Source organism: Oryctolagus cuniculus, chromosome 2 (assembly GCF_964237555.1).
Source record: "Oryctolagus cuniculus chromosome 2, mOryCun1.1, whole genome shotgun sequence".
Taxonomy (NCBI): domain Eukaryota; kingdom Metazoa; phylum Chordata; class Mammalia; order Lagomorpha; family Leporidae; genus Oryctolagus; species Oryctolagus cuniculus.
The window spans coordinates 154852122-154874243 of NC_091433.1; the positions used below are offsets into that span (position 1 = coordinate 154852122).

At 40.8% G+C, this 22122-nt stretch overlaps 1 long non-coding RNA gene across 1 annotated transcript in view; it reads left to right on the forward strand.

Moving 5' to 3' along the window:
- Positions 1-608: 608 nt before the first annotated feature.
- Positions 609-22122, forward strand: part of LOC138848625 (uncharacterized) — an 89628-nt gene continuing 68114 nt past the window's right edge. Inside the window, exon 1 of the long non-coding RNA XR_011386653.1 lies at positions 609-721. This is a non-coding gene — a long non-coding RNA (uncharacterized lncRNA). The remainder of the gene's footprint in view (positions 722-22122) is intronic.

Sequence of the window (22122 nt, forward strand, 5' to 3'; positions counted from 1 at the left end):
TGACACTAATGCATCCATTATTGTACCCCTGGTAGAAGCATTCTTCCCTTTGGAACTAAAAATTCCAAGGAGCAGTGCCTGACGTTTTTGGAATGGGAAACAAAAATTATACTGTTGGATCATTAGGAGTGAAAATGAGAGCAACATTCTGTGCCCATTTGGAAAGGTCTGTATGTGTTATGTATGTATTACTATATGTATGTATGTATATATGTATGTATGTATCTATCTTTCTCTCTTCCTTGCATACCAGTTTTCCAACTGTTTGCCTTTCAAGTCCCCAACCATGCAACCAAACTATTAGCCATAGCCCATGAATTGATGTAGACCCATACATCTGGCCAACCATAATTCCAGGCCAAAAAAACCCCACATGTTCTGTTCAAAGTCTTGTCCACACAAGAGTTTATTTCCCTTCACCCCTGACTCTCAGGGCTGCCCTAAAGTGGATTATATTATTGCAGCTATCCACTTTCAGGTGGTTCCTCATGTCATGAATGATCTTTAATGTTTTCTTCCTCTGTTAACTGGTCATGGGGAATCTCCCTTGAGGCCATAGGTGTGATTTAAAGAAGTAAATGTATCACAAGTAGAAGACATGGGAATCTGGGACCTCTTCTCATGCAACTTGTGCCTCCAGGACCTACTTGAATCTGATCTTGCAGATACCACCTCCATTTGACAATGGAGTGCTGATGTACATGCCCAGCCTTATGGCTTGGTAAGTCAGATAATTCCCAGTTCACAATGGGCAGCTCAGTTCACATGGTAATTTGGTAGCCCATAGTCAACAGTGTTCAGTCTCTAAGGCCCAATAGCAAGGCCAAAATTGTTTCTCAAAAGGAGAAAAATTATCCCCATAGGATCATGTGGCTTTGCAAAAAATTTCTAGGATTTTCACTGTGATTTTCCTATGGTAGCCTGCCAAGGGCTACCAATAACATCCCTATCAACCACTAATACTTGTTACCATCATATCTTCTGAGTCAAATGGCCTAATAAGCATACCAGCCTGTATGGTGGATTGATCTATTATAAAGTCTACTCTTATCCTGAGACCTACTCAAACAGGCAGTTTTTCAGATCACTCAGTAAATGAGTGAAAGTGATATGCCCAAATTAGTAACATATTGCCTCCAAATGCCATCAAGATCCTTTAAGTATTGTACCTCTTTCTTAATGGCAAGAGAAGCATGGTGCATGAATTTGACCTTCACTTTGGAAAAGATATCTCTTCGTATCTTGGACAATTGGACCTCTAGAACTTTTACCAAAGTAGCAGGTCCTTGAATTTCTGTGGGATTTATCTCCCATTCTTTGGCATTTGAATGTCTTGTCAATTCATTTAGAGCAGTTGCAGCTTCCTGCTACTACATCCAATAGGCATAATATCATCAGAATGATGAGTCAGTGTAAAGCCCTATGGAAGGGAAACGCAAAAAATGAAGACTGGATTGTGATAGACGGCCGGAGAGTTGATATGGCTAGTCCTGAGGTAGGACAGTGAAGAGACTCTGCTGCCTTGCCAGACAGATGTCAGCTTCTTCTGATGATCTTTACTACAAGTAGAAAGATACAAAGACACAAACAGGTGTCAGGTCGTTATCTGTATACCAGAAATGTCTTGCTTTTCTCTAGCACCAAACTACATCTGGAAAAGCAACTACAATTGGAGTCACCCTCTAATGCTGTTTATTATAGTCCATTGACATTCTGGAGGAATCACAGCCCCTGCATCTTTCAGTTCCTTTCAAGGGCCACTAACCTCTAATTCCTCTAAGAATGCAATATTGCTTTTAGCTTACTGTTTATTTAAGCAAAGACAGTTCTAATGGCTTGTATATGAACATTCATATCATCGTGGCCCTCATTCCATGTGTCATGGACCAATTGTGGCGATTCCAGTTGTTGCATGTTTCTGTTCTATTTATACATTCTGAAACTGTGAAAATAACCACTTGAGTTCATAATTGATCATAATGATAGGATTAAGAGTCAAAGGGATCACATAAACAAGACTAGTGTCTGGGAATACTAACTGATAGAATTAAAAAGGAGAGAACGGGCTGGTGCCATGGCTCAATGGGCTAATCCTCCACCTTGCGGTGCTGGCACACGGGGTTCTAGTCCCAGTCGGGGCGCCGGATTCTGTTCCGGTTGCCCCTCTTGCAGGCCAGCTCTCTGCTGTGGCCTGGGAGTGCAGTGGAGGATGGCCCAGGTGCTTGGGCCCTGCACCCCATGGGAGACCAGGAGAAGCACCTGGCTCCTGCCTTCGGATTAGCACAGTGCGCTGGCCACGGCGGCCATTGGAGGGTGAACCAGTGGCAAAAAAGGGAAGACCATTCTCTCTGTCTCTCTCTCTCACTGTCCACTCTGCCTGTCAAAAAATAAATTAATTAATTAATTAATTTTAAAAAAAAAAGGAGAAAACGATCCAACATGGGAAGCAGGATACACAGCAGACTCATAGAATGGCAGATGTCCTAAACAGCACTCTGGCCTCAGAATCAGCCCTTAAGGCATTCGGATCCGGCTAAAAAGCCCATGAGAGTATTTCAGGCATGGAAAGCCAAGACACTGTGGCAAAAACAACAACAACAACAACAACAACACAAACCACCTAAATGAAAGGTCTCTGTGAGTGAGATCCCAGTGGAAAGAACAGGCCCTCTAAGAAGGAAATACCTTTCTCTGAAGGGAGGAGAGAACTTCCACTTTGACTATGACCTTATCTAAATAAGATCGGAGTTGGCGAACTCAAAATGCTTCCATAGCCTTGGCAACTCATGATTACTGATGCCATAAACAAGAGTGTCAATTGTTAAATCAACAACAGGAGTCACTGTGAACTTACTCCTCATGTAGGATCTCTGTCTTAATGTGTTGTACTATGTGAATTAATGCTATAACTAGTATTCAAACAGTACTTTACACTTTGTGTTTCTGTGTGGGTGCAAACTGTTGAAATCTTTACTTAATATATACTAAATTGATCTTCTGTATATAAAGATAATTGAAAATGAATCTTGATGTGAATGGAATGGGAGAGGGAGCAGGAGATGGGAGGGTTGCAGGTGGGAGGGGAGTTATGGAGGAGGGGAAAGCCTCTGTAATCCAAAAATTATACTTTGGAAATTTATATTTATTAAATAAAAGTTTAAAAAATACAAATTAAAAAAAATAACAAAAAAAAAAGAAAGAAAAGAGCCACTTGATGGATTTGGGGACACATTGGGCCCACTATGAAATGGACCTAACCCATGGATTAGTTCTCTATTGCTACATAACAAATTATTCTGAAACTTAAAAACTAAAAATACAAGCATTTATTATCACACAGGTTCTGTGGGTCAAGAATCTAGGAACACCTTAACTGGGTACCTCTGTCTCAAGGCTTCTCAGAAGATTGCAGCAAAGCTGTGAAATGGGGCTGCTGTTATCTCAAGATTTGATTGAGAATGAAGGGTCCACTTCTAAGCTCACTCAGTTGGTCATTAGCAAGCTTCAGTTTCTCTGGGTTGTTAGCCTGTGAGCCTTGATTTCTTAAGATGCCACATGAGCATCTCGGTAGAATCACTCACAGTATGGCAGCAGGCTTCCTTCAATGTAAGTGATCCAAAAGCCAGAGGGAAAGAAAGAGAAAAAAAATAGAGAACAAAACAGAGAAGCCACAATCATTTTTTAAATGTTTATAACTTATTTTTTATTTATTTGAAAGGCAAAAAAATAGAGAGCTCTCCCATGAGTTTGTTCACTCCCCAAATTCCTGCAACAGCTGGGATTGGGCCAGGCAATAGCCCAGAGCCAGGAACTCTATCTGGGTCTCCCCTGTGGATGGCAGGGACCCAAGTACTTGAGCCCTCACTGGCTGCCTCCTTGGGTAAGCATCAGCAGGAAGCTGGAGTCAGGAGTTAAGCCAGCACAACAATACAGATGCAGGCATCCTTTGTGATATTTTTACTGCTAAGCCAAAAATCCCATAATAATTTTTAAAACCTAATATGGGAGGTGTGAACTCATTGTTTCTACCATATTCTTTTCATTAGAAGCATGTCACTAGGATCAATTCACATTCAAGGAGAAGTGATTACACAAGGATAAGAATGCCAGGAATGGGAATCACTAGCGACTACTTTATTTGTTTTTTTTTTTTTAATAGAAAACTTTATTTAATAAAATTTCAAAAGTACAACTTTAGGATTATAGAAGTTCTTCCCCCCATAACCACTCTCTCATCCACAAACCACCCCATCTCCTACTCCCTCTCCCATCCCATTCTTCATTAAGATTCATTTTTAATTAGCTTTATATACAGAAGATCAACTCTATACTGAGTAAAGATTTCAACAGTTTACACCCACACAGACACACAAAGTATAAAGTACTGTTTGAAGATTGGTTTTACTGTTAATTCTCATAATACAACACATTAAGGACAGAGGGGAGCAAGTGTACAGTGACTCCTGTTGTTGATTTAACAATTGACACTCTTATTTATAACGTCAGTAATCACCTGAGGCTCTTGTCCTGAGCTGCCAAGGCTATGGAAGCCTCTTGAGTTCACAAACTCCGATCTTATTTAGACAAGGCCATAATCAAAGTGGAAGTTCTCTCCTCCCTTCAGAGAAAGGTACCTCCTTCTTTGATGGCCCCTTCTTTCCACCGAGATCTCACTCAGAGATCTTTCATTTAGGTCATTTTTTGCCAGAGTGTCTTGGCTTTCCATGCCTGAGATACTCTCATGGGCTTTTTAGCCAGATCTGAATGCCTTAAGGGCTGATTCTGAGGCCAGAGTGTTGTTTAGGGCATTTGTCATTCTGAGTCTGCTGTGTATCCCGCTTCCCATGTTGGATTGTCTCTTCCTTTTTAATTCTTTTTTTAAAAGATTTATTTATTTTTATTTGAAAGTCAGAGTTACACAGAGAGAGGAGAGGCAGAGAGAGAGAGAGAGGTCTTCCATCCACTGGTTTACTCCCCAATTGGCTGCAGTGGCAGGAGCTGCACCGATCTGAAGCCAGGAGCCAGGACCTTCCTCCAGATCTCCCATGTGGGCACAGGGGCCCAAGGACTTGGGCCATCTTCTACTGCTATCCTAGGCCATAGCAGAGAGCTGGATTGTAAGAGGAGCAGCTGGAACTAGAACCGGCGTTCTAGAACCTAAAGCCGGTGCTTTAGGTCAGGGCATTAACCCGCTGTGCCACAGCACCGGCCCCCCTCCTTTTTAATTCTATCAATTATTATTAGCAGACACTGGTCTTTTTTATGTGATCCCTTTGACACTTAATCCTATCTTTATGATCAATTATGAACTTAAAGATGGCATTGGAACCTGCCAACTTAATAGGATTTGGATTCCCATGGCCAGTTTTTAGCTTTACATTTAGGAGTAAGTCTGAGGGAGCATGTACCAAACTGTACATCTCCTCCCTCTGTTCTTCACTAGGGACCACTTTAGAGGCTGCCTAAAAGGTTGGGCAATTGAAATACAGACTAAATCCTGAATGATTTAGAAATAAACATTAAGAGTCAAAATAGCAAAATTCATGAGGTCTTCACACTACACATACTATTTACAGACTGGAAACTGAAAGTGTAGAGTAATTAAAAATTATTTGCCCAAGGTCATTTAGTTAGAGGCAAAATCAACACTCAAACCACAGTTTAATTCCAAAGGCTCATTCTGACTTTGACTTCTTACTCCAAAATGTCTTTCAATTAGGCAATTTATGCCAATTGGCCCCTGCTCACTTCCCTCTCTACCATCCTACTTTTCTCTCCACTTGTCTTCCATCAAAGAGAAAGACTAATCAGGGAATGGCCTGTTTATCTTATTGGACCAATTATGAGACGCCCTCAAATGTAAGGTCCTATTTTTTTCAGAGAGGAGGCTATTTTAAATCATAACCCATGGCCTATCACACTGAACCATTCCTTCCCCTCTGGTAATTTAACATCTCTCCTTTACTTTTTGACATTTGAGCAAGAACTGGTGACATTGATACCCCAATTCAAACACTTGCTCCTTGGCAACAGCTGCTGAGTTGTCTCTGCAGTTCCCTCAAGTTTCAGTGCTTCTCGGGACTTCCCCTCTAAAAGGACCAGAGTCTCTTACAGAACAATAAGTCACAAGTTTAATACATAACTTAAGTGGTTTCATCACATACCCCCATCCACACCTACCCATTATTCCTTCCTTTCCCTCCCTCCTGGAGGCCCAGTCATTGAGATCTCAGCAACAAGTCTGCAGTCTGGGAAGCTTACACTTGGCTTCCCAAAGGAACCTTGCAGTTTCCACTGACCACCTACAAATAAGAAGCAACTCACAAGGACAGAGTATTCATTTTCTTTATGTAGCTGAAATAAATCTTGGATCATAAAATCAAGATTGAAAGGAACCAATTTTATTGTTAAGCAAGCAAAAGTAGAAACCTAGGGAGTCAATGCAGGGCCCATCCTTGGGGTTGACTTGAACTTGAGGTATAGGAAGGCAGGCAGAGGAAGGGAACCTCATCTATTGAGGTGTCTATCATTCAGATAGGTGGTCCTCTGTTAGAGCCATTCTTAGCCCCTTGCACCTGACCACTAAACTAGGACCCTCCAGGCTGGCCTGACTTCAGGTACTTTTTTGCCCTTCTTAAAGATATAGGAAACACTCAACTATCCCATCTGGACAGGAAAATTCTGTAAGTCATATGATTTCCCTGGAAGCAAGCTACATCCTTTTTTGTCCCCTAAATCCATATGCCTATGTAGGGGAGGTCTCATTTCTTTCTTCACATTCCCCAGGAATTGGCTCTAGGGGCAACCCACAGTATTGGTTTTCCCTACCCACTGAACAAATACTGTACCACTTCCTCTCCAGTGCTCATTTTCCTTCTCCTCCAATTCTGGAGAGTTTATCCAATCTCAGCTGGGAAGAAGGGAAGAAGTGCTAGCTTGTATTAACCAAGTGTTATTCTAAACTTTTTTTTCCTCCCTCCTGTACCCAAGCTTTTAAAACTAAAAACACTCTTTTTTGTTTTTTCCTCTAACAATTCTCTAAGAAAATCCATATGTCAAAAACTGTGAAAGAGCCATTGGATAAATTAAAAATAATTATAGGGAGACACGTATCAATTAATATTGAAAGTTTATGCCACTACAATCAAATATTCCCTAGCCTTACATAAAATCTGTTTTTTAAAATAAGAGTCTTTCATTTTTCTCTCACATCTACCCAAAGCAGAACACTTTTTGAGTGCCCTGAGTTATGTTTCCTTGGAGTCAAAGAAGTATGAGACACAGTCCCTTTTCTTTTCTTTTTTTTTTTATTATATTATTATTATTTTTTTTTTTTTGACAGGCAGAGTGGACAGTGAGAGAGAGAGAGACAGAGAGAAAGGTCTTCCTTTTGCCGTTGGTTCACCCTCCAATGGCCGCCGCGGTCGGCGCGCTGCGGCCGGCGCACCGCGCTGATCCGATGGCAGGAGCCAGGAGCCAGGTGCTTTTCCTGGTCTCCCATGGGGTGCAGGGCCCAAGCACCTGGGCCATCCTCCACTGCACTCCCGGGCCACAGCAGAGAGCTGGCCTGGAAGAGGGGCAACCGGGACAGAATCCGGCGCCCCGACCGGGACTAGAACCCGGTGTGCCGGCGCCGCTAGGCGGAGGATTAGCCTAGTGAGCCGCGGTGCCGGCAGTCCCTTTTCTTAAGGACAGTTGTTTTGGTTGAATTGTGTCCTAATTCCCAATACTCCGATGTGACTTTATTTAGAAATAGGGTCACTGAAGATGCAAATAGATAAGATTCAGTCTTACTGGAGTAGGGTGATCCTTAATCCAGTATGACTGGTGTCATTATAAAAGAAGGAGACTAGGCATAGAGAAAGAAACATACAGGAAGAAGATGGCTGTGTGCTGAGTCAGGAAGCATTTAGAGTGATGCATCTACAAGCCAAGGAATGCCAAGGATTGCCAGCAAGCACAAGCTAAAAGAGCCAAGGCAGAATTCTTCCCTACAGAAGAATAAGAACTCACATTTGACAGCATTTCATAATTGGTCCAGTAAAGTAAATGTACCAGGCTCTGATAGCCTTTCTCTTTGAAGAAAGAGTGAGTCCCTGAGGACACCTTGATTTCAAACTTCTGGTCTCCAGAAGAGTGAGACAATAAATTTCCATTAAGTCTCCCAGTTTGTGGTAGTTTGTAACAGCAACTCTAGGAAATTAATACAATGGTCTAATTAAACACTCAGAAAATCTTAGACATAATAAAGCAGTTATGGAATAATGCACTGTGGAACTGTGACATTAAGAACTAAAAATGGAATCCAGAGGCTCCCTGAAACAGGCTAATTTCTACTCTCTACTCTTGCCCAGTCCTCAAGGGTGACTGGGTTGCTTCATTCATAGCACTGACACAAAGAAGTCTGTATGCCCATGGCCTTTTGGGCCTCATGCTCCAGGACTGATCACGACAAAGCTTCTAACTAAAACTCAGTCTTCCCAGAGGAAGTGGCCATGTTTTAAATTCAAATAGCCTAGGTTACTGGGATGCACATGACATTCCCTCATATCTAGAAAAGTTATGCTTGCTGTCACTGTCAACCCCAAAATGGGACAAACCACAAGGCTCTGAGCTTCCCCCACAGCTGTAACCAACAGGAGCTCCCCATCCTTTTGAAATACTCCATAAGAGCTGTTTTAAATCTTTGCTTGCTTGAATTCTTGCTGATTGGATTTTAACAGTGGATCCAACATAGCCTTTCTGAGTTGATTCCACCAGTTCCTTTTCTTTTGCAGCCCTTTTGATGTGGGCACTGAATAGGTTCTCTCTGTCGGGGCTTCAATGCCCACAAGGCATATAACCAGTAAATTCTCTTTTCCATAGTTACAAGGTTGGCCATTTGACATTTTCTGTTTTGAGAGAAGATATGAAGAAACAGGGAAGGAAATTAGTCTAAAGGCAGAGTGATAAAGGCAGAATGAAAAGCCTAATCACAGGTTTAAAAAGGGCTAAACAAAATGAAGAGTGAGCTTCATAGACAGGAGTCTTCCTTGCTTATTTATTTTGCTCACATCCAAATAATCAACAAATCTTATCCATTTTAGATCCAAAATATGCGTATTTCAAATCTATTCTTTTTTTATTTTAATTTTGTTTAAATAACCACAACTTCTTTAGGCCAAACAACCATCATTTCTATCCTGGACTGCTGCTTAAAACCTCCAGACTGACTTCTTTTTTCCAGTCTTAACCCATATAATTCATTCTCTACAAAACAATCACAGTAATCTTAAATCATGAATAAAATAACTTCTGTCTCCTGATTAAACCGTTCACATTTCACTTTTAGTCAAGCTGGGGTAACACAGTTCAGATCTACCCTCCTTCTCTAAGCAACGAGAAAAATGGGTGTACATATATGTAACTATTTTCAGACACGTAGTACAAAACCATGGCCCCTGAGAGAAAAGAAACAAAGCATTTATAATTGCCTGAGCTTACTGCCTGGAGGCAGTTTCCAGTCCACATCACTAGGAGGGCTAAACCAAACAGATCTCCATGATTCCAGAGATAGAGATCTAGCTCGGGGAGGTTAAGATGGCTGGAATTTGTGGAGCAGAGTGCTGGAGAGCTAGCTCTGACGGTTTCCCATCGCGTCTCAGGCTGAGTAGTGACCTGGGTGTGTGTGTAAGAGAACGTCCTCTAGACCTGGGAAAGAATAAGCAAAATAACTAACATATTCGGAAATGATTCATGTTCCTATATCTACCAGAGCAAAAAAGTTTAACATTAAATAAAAAATCATCAAGCATGTAGACAGGACTCTGCCTGTGGCAGAATTAAGAGATAGATGAATCTTCTGTTCACAATACAAATATAAAGTAGGTAAAATTGTCAAAAAAAAAAAAAAAAACATTTTAGGTCCCTGGATAATGACCAAAGGCGAATCACAAATTGAGAAGCATTTATTGATTAAAAAAAGAAGAAGAAGAAAAAGAAATTTGCTGGAACCCTCAGTGAGAAGAGCAGGTATTTGTGGCATTCTTGCCCAGGTCCACTCCCATCCTCCAAGTCCTAGATTGGTTGTTGATATTGATAGTTTTTAAAAGGTGAGGGTGGTTGAAAAAAACGAACAGCTTTACTTTACTTTCGGGCAGACTAGAATTGGGACAGGAAGCTACATGCCATGGCTGCACTGTCGCTTAAAAAAGCAAATCTTGTAGGAAATGAAGAGGTAAAACTTACAACTCTGTTAGCCTGAGTTTGTGATCACAGTTGAAGCAGACAGTGGGACCAGACAGAAATTTAACAAGGAGATCCTGGAAATGACTAAACCACAGAAGGGCTGGATTCGCTTTACAACCATCCCTGGATAACTACGAAATTAGACATGCACACACAGGGGAAACCCAAGAGAGCCCAGTGGAAAATAAAAAGCCTAGGCACAGTTGAGAGAACTTTGTACTCCCTCCTCAGCCTTCAGATAGGCCAACAGAGGGGTGGATAAAAGCCTGATGAATTCAAGATATTTAAGCAAAATCTCTGTACAAATCATTGACTCACAACTAAGCTATGCTGATACAGAGGTGAATTCTAGTTATCCATTAAAAAGTTAAGAATAGAGGTGGAAGTTTAGCGTAGCAGCTAGAACGCTACTTGGGATGCTTCCATCCCACATTAGAAAATGCCTGGGTTTGAGTCCCAGTCCCACTTCTGATTCCTGCTTCCAGCTAATGTGCACCCTGGGAGGCAGAAGATGATGACTCAAATACCTGGGTCCGGGCCGGCACCGCGGCTCAATAGGCTAATCCTCCACCTGCGGTGCCAGCACACCGGGTTCTAGTTCCGGTAGGAGTGCCGTATTCTGTCCCGGTTGCTCCTCTTCCAGTCCAGCTCTCTGCTCTGGCCCGGGAGTGCAGGGGAGGATGACCCAAATCCTTGGGCCCTGCACCCACATGGGAGACCAGGAGAAGCACCTAGCTCCAGGCTTTGATCAGTGCAGTGTGCCAGCTGCAGCGTGCTGGCCCCAGGGGCCATTGGAGGGTGAACCAACGGAAAAAGGAAGACCTTTCTCTCTGTCTCTCTCTTTCTCACTGTCCACTCTGCCTGTCAAAAAGTTAAAATAAAATAAAATAAAATAAAATAAAATAAAATAAAATAAAATAAAAATATCTGGGTCCCTGCCCATGTGGGAAATACCAACTGGGTTCCATGTTCTTAGCTTCAGCCTAGCTCAGCTCTGACAGTTGCACACATTTGGAGAGTGAACCAGCTAATGGGAGAATCTCTATCTCTCACTCTCTCTCTGCTTTTCAAAATTAAATAAATGAATAAATTTTTAGAAGAATCAAGCATAAATTCTAAAGCTAAAAAATATAATAATGGGGCCAGCACTGTGGCACAACAGGTTAAGCTGCCATCTGCAGTGCCAACATCCCATATGGGCACCAGCTTGAGTTCCAGCTGCTCTGCTTCTGATCCAGCTCCTGGCTGATGCACCTGGGAAAGCAGCGGAGGGTGATCCAAGTCCTTGGGTCCTGCACCCACGTGGAAGACTCAGAAAAAGCTCTTGGCTCTTGGCTCTTGGCTCTTGGCTTCTGCCTGGCCTAGTCCCAGCTGTTATAGTCGTTTAGGGAGTGAACCAGCAAATGGAGGATTTCTCTCTCTGTATCTCTAACTTTCAAATATATGAATCTTTTAAAAAATATAATAACCAGGGCAGGTATTGTAACACAGCAGGTGAAGTGGATACTTGAGACTTCGGCATCCCATGTCAGAGTGCCATCTAAGCCTCAGTTACTCCGTGCTTTGGCTAATGCATATTCCTGCTGCTGCACCTGGAAGGCAGCAGATGATGACCCAAGTACTTGGGCTCCTGCCACCCATGTGTGAGACCCAGATGGAGTTCCTGGCTCCTGACTTCAGTCTAACCCCATCCTGGCTGTTGCAGCCATTTGGCAAGTAAACCAGTGAAAATTACTCTTTCTCTGTCCCTCCATCCCCCATCTCTCTGCTTATCAAATAAATAAATAAATAAATCTTTTTTTAAAGTATGGTAATCTAAATGAAAGATACCCTAAATGGGTTCAACAACAGAATTGAGTTGACAGGACAACAAGTCACTGTACTTGAGGTATATTAATAAATTTTTCAATCTGAAGAATAGAGACAAAAATGATGCAAAATTAACAGAACGTCAAAGGCCTATAAGCATCAAAAACATTTATTCACTTCTAATAGGAACACTGAAAGGTGAGAAGAAAGCTAGTAATCAAAAATAAATAATTAAAAATTCTCCAAATTTGATCACAAACATTTATCTTTAAACCCAAGAAGTTCAACAAACCCCAAGTATAACAAACTCAGAGATCCACTACTAGACACATCATACTCAAAAAGTTGATAGCCAAAGGAATGAAAAAGAAAATCTTGAAATCAGTAAGAGAAAAGTGACTCGTCATGTAGAAGGGAACAAAGGTCTGATTAATAGCTGACTTTTCATCAGAAATAATGAAGACCAGAAGGCAACAGAGTGACATCTTTAAAATGCTGAAAGAAAATCCTTTTAATCAAGAATTCTAAATCCATCAAAACTAAAACTAAGAACATGTTCATATGATCAAAAACTTGGAAAATGTGTTGCTAGCTGACCTGTCAAACAAGAAATACTAAAGGAAGTTCCTCAGGCTGAAATGAAATGACACCAGATGGTAAATCAAACCCACAGAGAGAAGAGCATAGCAGTGGGCAAATACATGGATAAATAAAAAAAATGTACATATTTATACTATACGAGGAATGCATATTTATAAATATGTAATAATATAAGATATAGTTACAAATACATGTATTTCCCTTTCTGCATTTAATTTTTAAAAAAACATAAGATTACATGAAGCAATAATTATAACACTATATTAATGGGTTACTAGAATATGTAGGTTAAAGTATATGACTATTGTATCACAAAGAAAGGATCTAGAAATGGCATTATAGTGAAGCCTAGTTGCTGCATGTTCCTGGGATTAAGTCAGACTTTACCTGAAATAGGTTTTGAAGCTGTATCTGTAATTTGTACAAAAACTCCAGAGAGACAGAGAACCTTGACTATAAAGATGACAAAAGATATATCATACGTACTGTAATCATAAAAAACCAAGGTGGCCATAATAATGTCACACAAAAGAAAAATTCAGACAAGAAATATTACTAGAGAAAAAGAGAGAATGTCATGAAAATAACAGAGTTAATACATCACTAAGAAGATATAAAAATTATAAAAGTATATATGTACCCAATAACAGAGTCTTAAGATATGTGAAACAAAAGCTTACAGAATTGAAAGGAAAAAATAGACAATTCATCCATTGCAGTTAAAAACTTCAACACTCCCTTATCAGTAATTGTGATAGAGCTAGATAGTAAGTAAGTAATAATATAGATTATTTGAGCAACAATATCAAGTGACTGAACTTAATTGACATTTATGGAACACTATACCCAACAAAAAAACACATTGTTTTCAAGTACCCCTGGAGCATTCTCCAAAATAAATGATTAGTTACATAATAAAGCAAGTTCCAATAAATTTAAAATTATTGAAGTTATTTTAGGTATGTTTTCTAACTACAACAGAATTAGATTAGAAGTCAACTACAGAAAGAAATTAGAAAAATTTCAAATAAGCAATATATGTAACACTTCTTTTCAAAGATTTATTTTAAAGGAAGAGAGAGAAAATGAGGGGTTAAAAGGGAGGGAGATAGTGTAGGGAAAGAGTGAGAGAGAGGAAGAAGGAGAGAGAGAAAAGAGAGAGAGACAGAGAGAGATCAATCTTCTATCCACTGGTTCACTCCCCAAATGGCCAGAATAGCTGGAGCTGGGCCAGGCTGAAACCAGGAGCCAAGAACGTCATCCTGGTCTCCCACAAGAGTGGCAGGAGCCCAAATACTTGAGCCATATCAATACACTACCTTCCCAGACACATTAGCAGGGAGCTGGATTGGAAGCAGAGCAGCCAGGACTCAAACCAGCACTCTGATATGAAATGACAGGATTGCAAAGTGGCAGCTTAACCAGCTGTTCCACAACATGGCCCCAATGTTCAAAATACTTCTAGAGCCAGTGTTGTGGCATAGCAGGTTAAGCCTCAACCTGTGACTCCAGCATCATATATGGGCACTTGTTCAAATCCTGGCTGCTCAACTTCCCATCCACTTCCCTGATATTGTGCCTGAGAACGCAGTGGAAGATGGTGGCCCAAGTACTTAGGCCCCTACCACTCATACTTGGATGAAGCTTCTGGCTCCTGGCTTTAGCCTGGCTGAGCCCTGGGCATTATGACCATTTGGGGAGTGAACCAGCAGATGGAAGATTTCTGTCTCCTGTTTCTGCAACTCTACCTTTCAAATAAATAAATCTTAAAAAAAAAAAAAAAAAAACCTTCTAAATAAGCCATAAATCAATGGAGAAATAAGTAGGAAATTTGGAAAATATCTTTTTTTTTTTTTTTTTTTTTTTGACAGGCAGAGTGGACAGTGAGAGAGAGAGACAGACAAAGGTCTTCCTTTTGCCGTTGGTTTACCCTCCAATGGCCGCGGCCGGTGCACCGCGCTGATCCGATGGCAGGAGCCAGGAGCCAGGAGCCAGGTGCTTTTCCTGGTCTCCCATGGGGTGCAGGGCCCAAGCACTTGGGCCATCCTCCACTGCACTCCCTGGCCATAGCAGAGAGCTGGACTGGAAGAGGGGCAACCGGGACAGAATCCGGCACCCCGACCGGGACTAGAACCCGGTGTGCCGGCGCCGCTAGGCGGAGGATTAGCCTAGTGAGCCGTGGCGCCAGCCAAAATATCTTGAACTGTATGAAAATACAACATATCGCAGGGACCCACAGAGCTCAGCCATCGCCCACCTCCTCCTGGGGTGGGGCATTCGCCCGAGCGTTGCGGTGGGCTGTGGGTGTCCCATGCAGCGTCTAAACTGCTTTGCCAAATGCCTGCCCCAAGTTGGTTTTATGTGGATTAAACAGAAAGGGATTTCTCTCATAGATGTGAGTGGAGGTGGAGAAGACAGATTTGGACTCTGTTTTTGAGTTGTCCATTCGTCTGTGCCCAGAGAACCTAATTCAGTTCGTTACGGGGGCACTGCTCAGTTTGATGCCATGGTGTGGTATCCTGCAGGTCTGCCGTGGCTGCTAGGAGTGTTTGAGGAACTCGGGGTGGTCATTTGTGGTACAGAGGGTTGAACCCCTTGTTGCAGCACCCGTTCCTAGTCCTTGGCTGTGCCTTGGGATCCGTCTCCCTGCTAATGTGCCTGGCAAAGCAGCAGAGATGGTCCCAGTACTTGGGTCCCTGCACCCATGTGGGAGACCTAGATGTCGTTGTTGTCTCCCAGCGTCAGCCCGGCCCAGACCTGTCTGTGACGTCCATCTGGGGAGTGAACCAGGAGGTGAAAGAAAATACAACATATCAAATTTGATGGGATATCAATAAGGCAGTGCTTAGAAGGAAATTCGTGGCTTTAATTACTTCTATTAGATGGCTGAAGTATCTAAAAGCAAGAACCTAAGCTATCACCACACAAAGCAGAATAAGCCTAAAGAAAACCAAACCAAGGCAAATCATTATCAAATTTTTGAAAACTTGTGAAAAAATAGAATTCAGGGGGGCTGGCAGTGTGGAGTGGCAGATTAAATTGCTGCCTGTGACATCAGCATCCCATTTGGATGCTGGTTTGAGTCCTAGTTGTTCTACTTCTGGCCAAACTTCCTGCTGCTGCAACTTGGAGAGCCACAGAAGATGGCCCAAGTGCTTGGCCTGTGCACCTATGTGGGAGACCTGGATGAAGCTACTGGCTCCTGGCTTTGGCCTGGCCCAGCCCTGGCCATTGCAGCTATTTGAGGAGTAAACCAGTGGATGGAAGATTTCTCTGTCTCTCTCTCCCTCTTTATGTCTTCTTCTTTCTCTGTAACTCTGCTTTTCAAATAAAAATAAATAAATGTTTTTTAAAAATTTAGAAGAAACATAATACAAAGAGGAACCACTGTAAGAATTGCAGCATATTTCTTACCAGAAACTATGCAATCCAGAAAACAATGGAGAGGTTTCTTTACTGAAAGACGAAACCTGAAAAACTGGAATTCTTTGTACAACAAAAACATATTTCAGAAATGAATGTGAAATAGATATTTTCTTTTTCTTTTTTAAAATTTTTATTAATATAAAGAGAACAGATTTCATATATTTCATAGATATAAGTCCAAGATAATCATATTTTCCTCTTTTTCTCTCTCCCTCCCTCAATCCCCTTCCCTCCTTCCTTTCTTTTTTCTTTAATTTTTGAAAAGACATAATTTTAACCCACTATATAATCACAAGTCTAATTCACCACTAACCATAATATTCAACATGTAAAAAGTAGGAAGACCAAAGTTCCACAGGAGTATGAACAAGGCTAAAAACAACAATCATATCACAAGGTGTCCATTTAATTTCTATACTTTTTTGTATTCTGTATTAACTGGCATATATAAGAGCAAACATATGATCTTTGTCTTTTTGAGACTGGCTTATTTCACTAAGCATATTAATTTCCATTTGCATCCATTTTGTTGTAAAAGACAGGATTTCATTCATATTTTTATGACTGAGTAATGTTCTATAGTATATATATACCACATTTTCTTTATCTAGTCATTAGGTAATGGACATCCAGGTTGATCCCATATCTTAGCTATTGTTAATTGAGCTGCAATAAATATGGGAGTACAGATCAGTCTTTCATATGCTGATTTCATTTCCTTTGGGTAAATTCCCAGGAGTGGAATGGCTGGATCATATGATAGATCTATTTTAAGATCTCTGAGAAATCTCCACCATTTTCCATAATGGTTGTACTGGTTTGCATTCCCACCAACAGTGTATTAGGGTACCTTTTCTCCCACATACTCACCAGCATTTATTATTTTATGATTTTTGGATGATAGCCATTTTTTAATCATGTTTTTAGATTTATTTGTTTGAAAGGCAGAATTACAGAGAGAGAGAGAAAGAGAGACAGAGAGAAAGAGAGAGGAATTTTCCATCCATTGATTCACTCCTCAAATGGCCACAACAATGGAGCTGAGTCAGTCTGAAGCCAGGAGCCCGGAGATTCTTCTGTGTCCCCCTTGTGGGTGCAGGGGCCCAAGCACTTGGGTAATCTTCCAGTGCTTTCCCATTAGCAGGGAGCTGGATCAGAAGTGCAACAGCTGGGACTCGAACCAGTGCCTATATGGGAAGCCGGTATGGCAGATGGCGGCTTAACCCCCTATGCCACAGCACCAGCCCCCAGATGATAGCCATTCTAACTAGGGTTAGGTGAAACCTCATTCTGGTTTTTATTTGCATTTCCCTGATGGCTAGTGATCCTGAGCATTTTTCATGTGTCTGTTGACCATTTGAATTTCATCCTTTGAAAATGGCTGTTCATGTCCTTTGCCCATTTCTTGACTGCATTTGTTTTGTTGTTGTTGAGTTTCTTGAGCTCTTTACATTAATTATATTAATCTTTTACTAGTTGCATAGTTTGCAAATATTTTCTCCCATTCTGTCAGTGACCTCTTCACTTTATTGAGTGTTTTCTTTGCTGTGCAGAAGCAAAGCTTGTCTATTTTTGCTTTAATTGGCCATGCTTTTGGGCTCTTTTTCAAAATTCTTTATCTATGCCAATATCTTGTGGAGTTTACCTGATGTTGTTCTTTAGTAATTTGATGGTATCAGGTCGTAGACTTATTCCTTGATCCATTTTTAGTTGATTTTTGAACAAAGTATAAAGTAGGGGTCTTGTTTCTGATTTCCGCATGCATAGATCCAATTTTCCTGCTATCATTTGTTGAAGAGACTGTCTTTTCTATCAGGATTGATTTTAGCTCCTTGTCAAAGATTAGTTGGTTATAGATGTTTAAATTAATTTCTAGGATTTCTATTCTATTCCATTAATCTATATAAGATATTTTTATACAAACAAAACCAGAATGGTTCATTTACAAAGACTTTTCCTACCAAAAAAAAAATGAAGCTTTTCAGGCAGATGGAAACTGGTAGAAATTTGTATTTGCACAGGGAATAAAGAGCTCCAGAAATTATTCTTCATTAATTGTAAAGGGATAAATGGTAATTTTATAGTTGAGAAATTTATTGGATATCACCTTAACCAAGAAATCAGTCATTATCACCAATAATAAGTTACATTAACATTTGTACCTTCTGATGTGATATTCTGAAAAAGACACATATCACTTATTTAGTGTTCACATAAAAAATATTTGACTTGAAAGGGTATTGTGGCATGATGGGTTAAGTTGCTACCTGGATGCCCACATCCCATACTGGAGTGCCTGGGTTCAGGTTCCCAGTCTGCTTCTGACTCAGCTTCCTACTAAAGCAAACCTAGGAAGCAGCAAATGATAGCTCAAGTACATAATTCCCTGTCATCCACATGGAAGACCCAAATGGAGTTCCTGACTTCTAGTTGGTCTGGACCAACCCTGCCTATTGTGGGCTTTTGGGGAGTAAATTAGTGGATAAAAAATCTCTCTCTCTCTCTTTCTCTCTCTCTCTCTCTCTCTCTCTGTCTGTCTTTCAAGTAAATAAAAATAAATCAACATTAAAAATTATGATTTGAATGTAATAATGATAAATAAATCCCATATAAAGGACATTGTATGAAACAATTTGCTCCTACACTTCAAAAATATCAATGTCATGAAAGACAAAAGAAGCCTAAGGTATTGTTCCAGGTTAAAGAAAAGTAGAGAGGCCGGCGTTGTGGCTCACCTTGCTGAACCTCAGCCTGTGGCGCCGGCACTCTGGGTTCTAGTCCCAGTTGGGGCCTGGTTCTGTCCTGGTTGCTCCTCTTCCAGTCCAGCTCTCTGCTGTGGCCCGAGAAGGCAGTGGATGATGGCCCAAGTGCTTGGGCCTTGCACCCAATGGGAGACCAGGAAGAAGCACCTGGCTTCTGGCTTCAGATCTGCGCAGTGCTGGCCGTAGCGGCCACTTGGGGGGTGAACCAGTGGAAAAGGAAGACCTTTCTCTCTGTCTCTCTCTCTCTCTAACTCTGCCTGTCAAAAAAAAAAAAAAAGTAGAGAAATGTGATAACTAAATGAAACCCATGACCCCGTGTTAGATAATAGATAAGAGGGGAAAAAAAAATAGATAAGAGGGGAAAGCAAATCACTATAAAGGGCATTATTAGGGAAACTGGAAAAATTTGAATGTATACTGATTATTGGATAATGGCATTATGTCAATAATAAATTCCTGAGTTTGATGATTACATAGCTAGTATGTTAGGGAATATAATTTTTCTTATAAAAAAGTATTGAAATATTTATTAATAAAGAGTATTATCTATAATATATTCTCAAATGGTTCTGCAAAATATGTGTGTAGACATATTAATTATTATCTAAAAATTCTAAGTCTCAGATTTTACGATTTTTTCCTCATCTTTTATATCCCAATCAACTTTCTCAACACACCTTAAAGCTACTCGACAATTCATTTCCCACCCTATGCCTTGTCCATATACAACAGCTGTTACAAACATGTTCTATTCATATAAGAAGCTAGGAAAAACATGAACAAAATGAAGAGAAGTGGGAAAGTTTTAAAAATGAAACTTAAAGTGATGAAAAACAAAATATCCGAAATTTAAGATGCACTGGAAAATATTGCACCTTGCAGTTTCTTTTATTCTCCAGTTGGCAAACCTTTTCTCGTATTTTTAAATGTATTTATTTATTTGAAAGGCAGAGCATCAGACAGACAGGGAAAGAGAGAAAGATCGATCTTCCATCCGCTGGTTCACTCCCCAAATGGCTCCAACATCCAGAGTTGAGCCAGGCAGAATCCAGGAACAGGAACTTCCATGTGGTTGGCAGGATCTCCAACTTGGGGCCATCATCAACTGCCTTCCCAGGTGCATTAGCAGAAAACTGGAATCGAAGAAGAGCAACCCAACCAGAACTCAAACTGACACTCCAATGTGGTATGCCTATGTTAAGAGTAGTGGCTTAACCCCTTGTGCCACAACACCAGCCCTGCCGTTTTCCCATTTAGAACAATTCTTGAAACTCTTTTTGGCAGCCTTCTCAGATTATTTCAAAGAAAGAGCTCTACTCAAGACATTTCTGTTGTTTCTACCTCTATTACATATTTAAATTGGCTCAACTTCCCCTAAAAGGTAATCATTCTTCATCTGTGTTAACATACACATTTTTCTACTTGTGACTTGACCTAATGTGATAAATTAGATTGGTCAATCTTCTATGTTGTGCCATTTCATTCTGTCTTTAGCTTTCAATGAACGGTGATTTATTGTTCATTAGAACTGGACCTACTATTTAAAAACACCATGAGCCTCTGCTGCCCATGTGGGAAACCATGATGGAGTTCTTGGCTCTTAGCTTCAGTCTGGCCAAAATCTGGCTGTTGTGGCCATTTGAGGAGTGAACCAGCAGATGGAAGAGCTCTCTGTTTTTGTCTCTCCTTCTGTCTCTGTTGCTGTGCCTTTCAAATAAATTTTTTAAAAATGAATCTTCCTTAAGAGTATTTCTATAAAAAATTAAAATATCTGATGTCCCATATTCTTATGTCAGACTTTAATCCTAAATCCCTAGTAAAAAATAAATTCAAGAGTGGGCATTTGGCCTTGCAGTTAAGATACCGGTTAGGATGCCCACATCCTACATCAGAATACCAAGGTTTGATACCCAGCTTTGACTCCTGATTCCAGCTCTCTGCTAATACAGATCCTGGGAGTTAGTAGTGATGCTTCCAGTAATTGGATTCTTGCCACCGACATGGGAGACTTGGATTGAGTTTCCAGCTCCAGGCTTTGGCCTGGTCCAGTCCCAGCCATTATGGGCATTTGTGGAATGAACAAGCAGATAGGATCTTACTCCCTCTCTGTTTATCTGTATCTCTCTCTGTATCCCTTACCACTTTTGAAGCAATTTTTTAATATTAAATAAACAAATGCAGAATTTCTGGGGCCAATGTTGTGATACAGCAGATAAGCCATTATTTGTGCTGTCAGCATCACATATGGTAGCAGCTCAACCTGCTGTGCCACAACTCTGGCTTCAGCTACTCCACTTCTGATCCAGCTTCCTTCTAATGCACTTGGGAAGGCAGCAGATGAATGGCCCAAAGACTTGGGACCTGCCAGTCAATGGGGAGACCAAGTGGAGTTCTTGCCTCCTGGCTACAGCCCCGCCCAGACTTGGCCGTGTGGCCAGTTGAGGAGTCAACCAATGAATAAACAAACTCTCTCTCTCTTCCTCTCTCTCTTCCTCCCCCTCTCCCTCTCCTCTCTCATTTGCTCAGCCTTTCAAATAAATAAGTAAATATTTTTTTAAAATTAATAAATACAAAACTTCTGCCTTAGGACCTAGGAATGACATGGGGATAAGTTCCCTGAGTTTTCTTTTAGCTTCATATACCCAGATTGTGTGCTCAAAAACAGGGCAATATGGAAATGCCAATAAACACTATATTTAAAAAAATCCCTATAACAGTCTATTCAATAAATGGTGCTGGGAAAATTGGATTTCCACGTGCAGAATTATGAAGCAAGACCCCTACCTTACACCTTACACAAAAATCCACTCAACATGGATTAAAGACCTAAATCTACGACCTGACACCATCAAGTTACTAGAGAACATTGGAGAAACCCTTCAAGATATTGGCACAGGCAAAGAATTTCTGGAAAAGACCCGGGAGGCACAGGCAGTCAAAGCCAAAATCAACTATTGGGATTGCATCAAATTGAGAAGTTTCTGTACTGCAAAAGAAACAGTCAGGAGAGTGAAAAGACAACCGACAGAATGGGAAAAAATATTTGCAAACTATGCAACAGACAAAGGGTTAATAACCAGAATCTACAAAGAGATCAAGAAACTCCACAAAAACAAAACCAACAACCCACTTAAGAGATGGGCCAAGGACCTCAATAGACATTTTTCAAAAGAGGAAATCCAAATGGCCAACAGGCACATGAAAAAATGTTCAAGGTCATTAGCAATCAGGGAAATGCAAATCAAAACCACAATGAGGTTTCACCTCACCCCGGTTAGAATGGCTCACATGCAGAAAT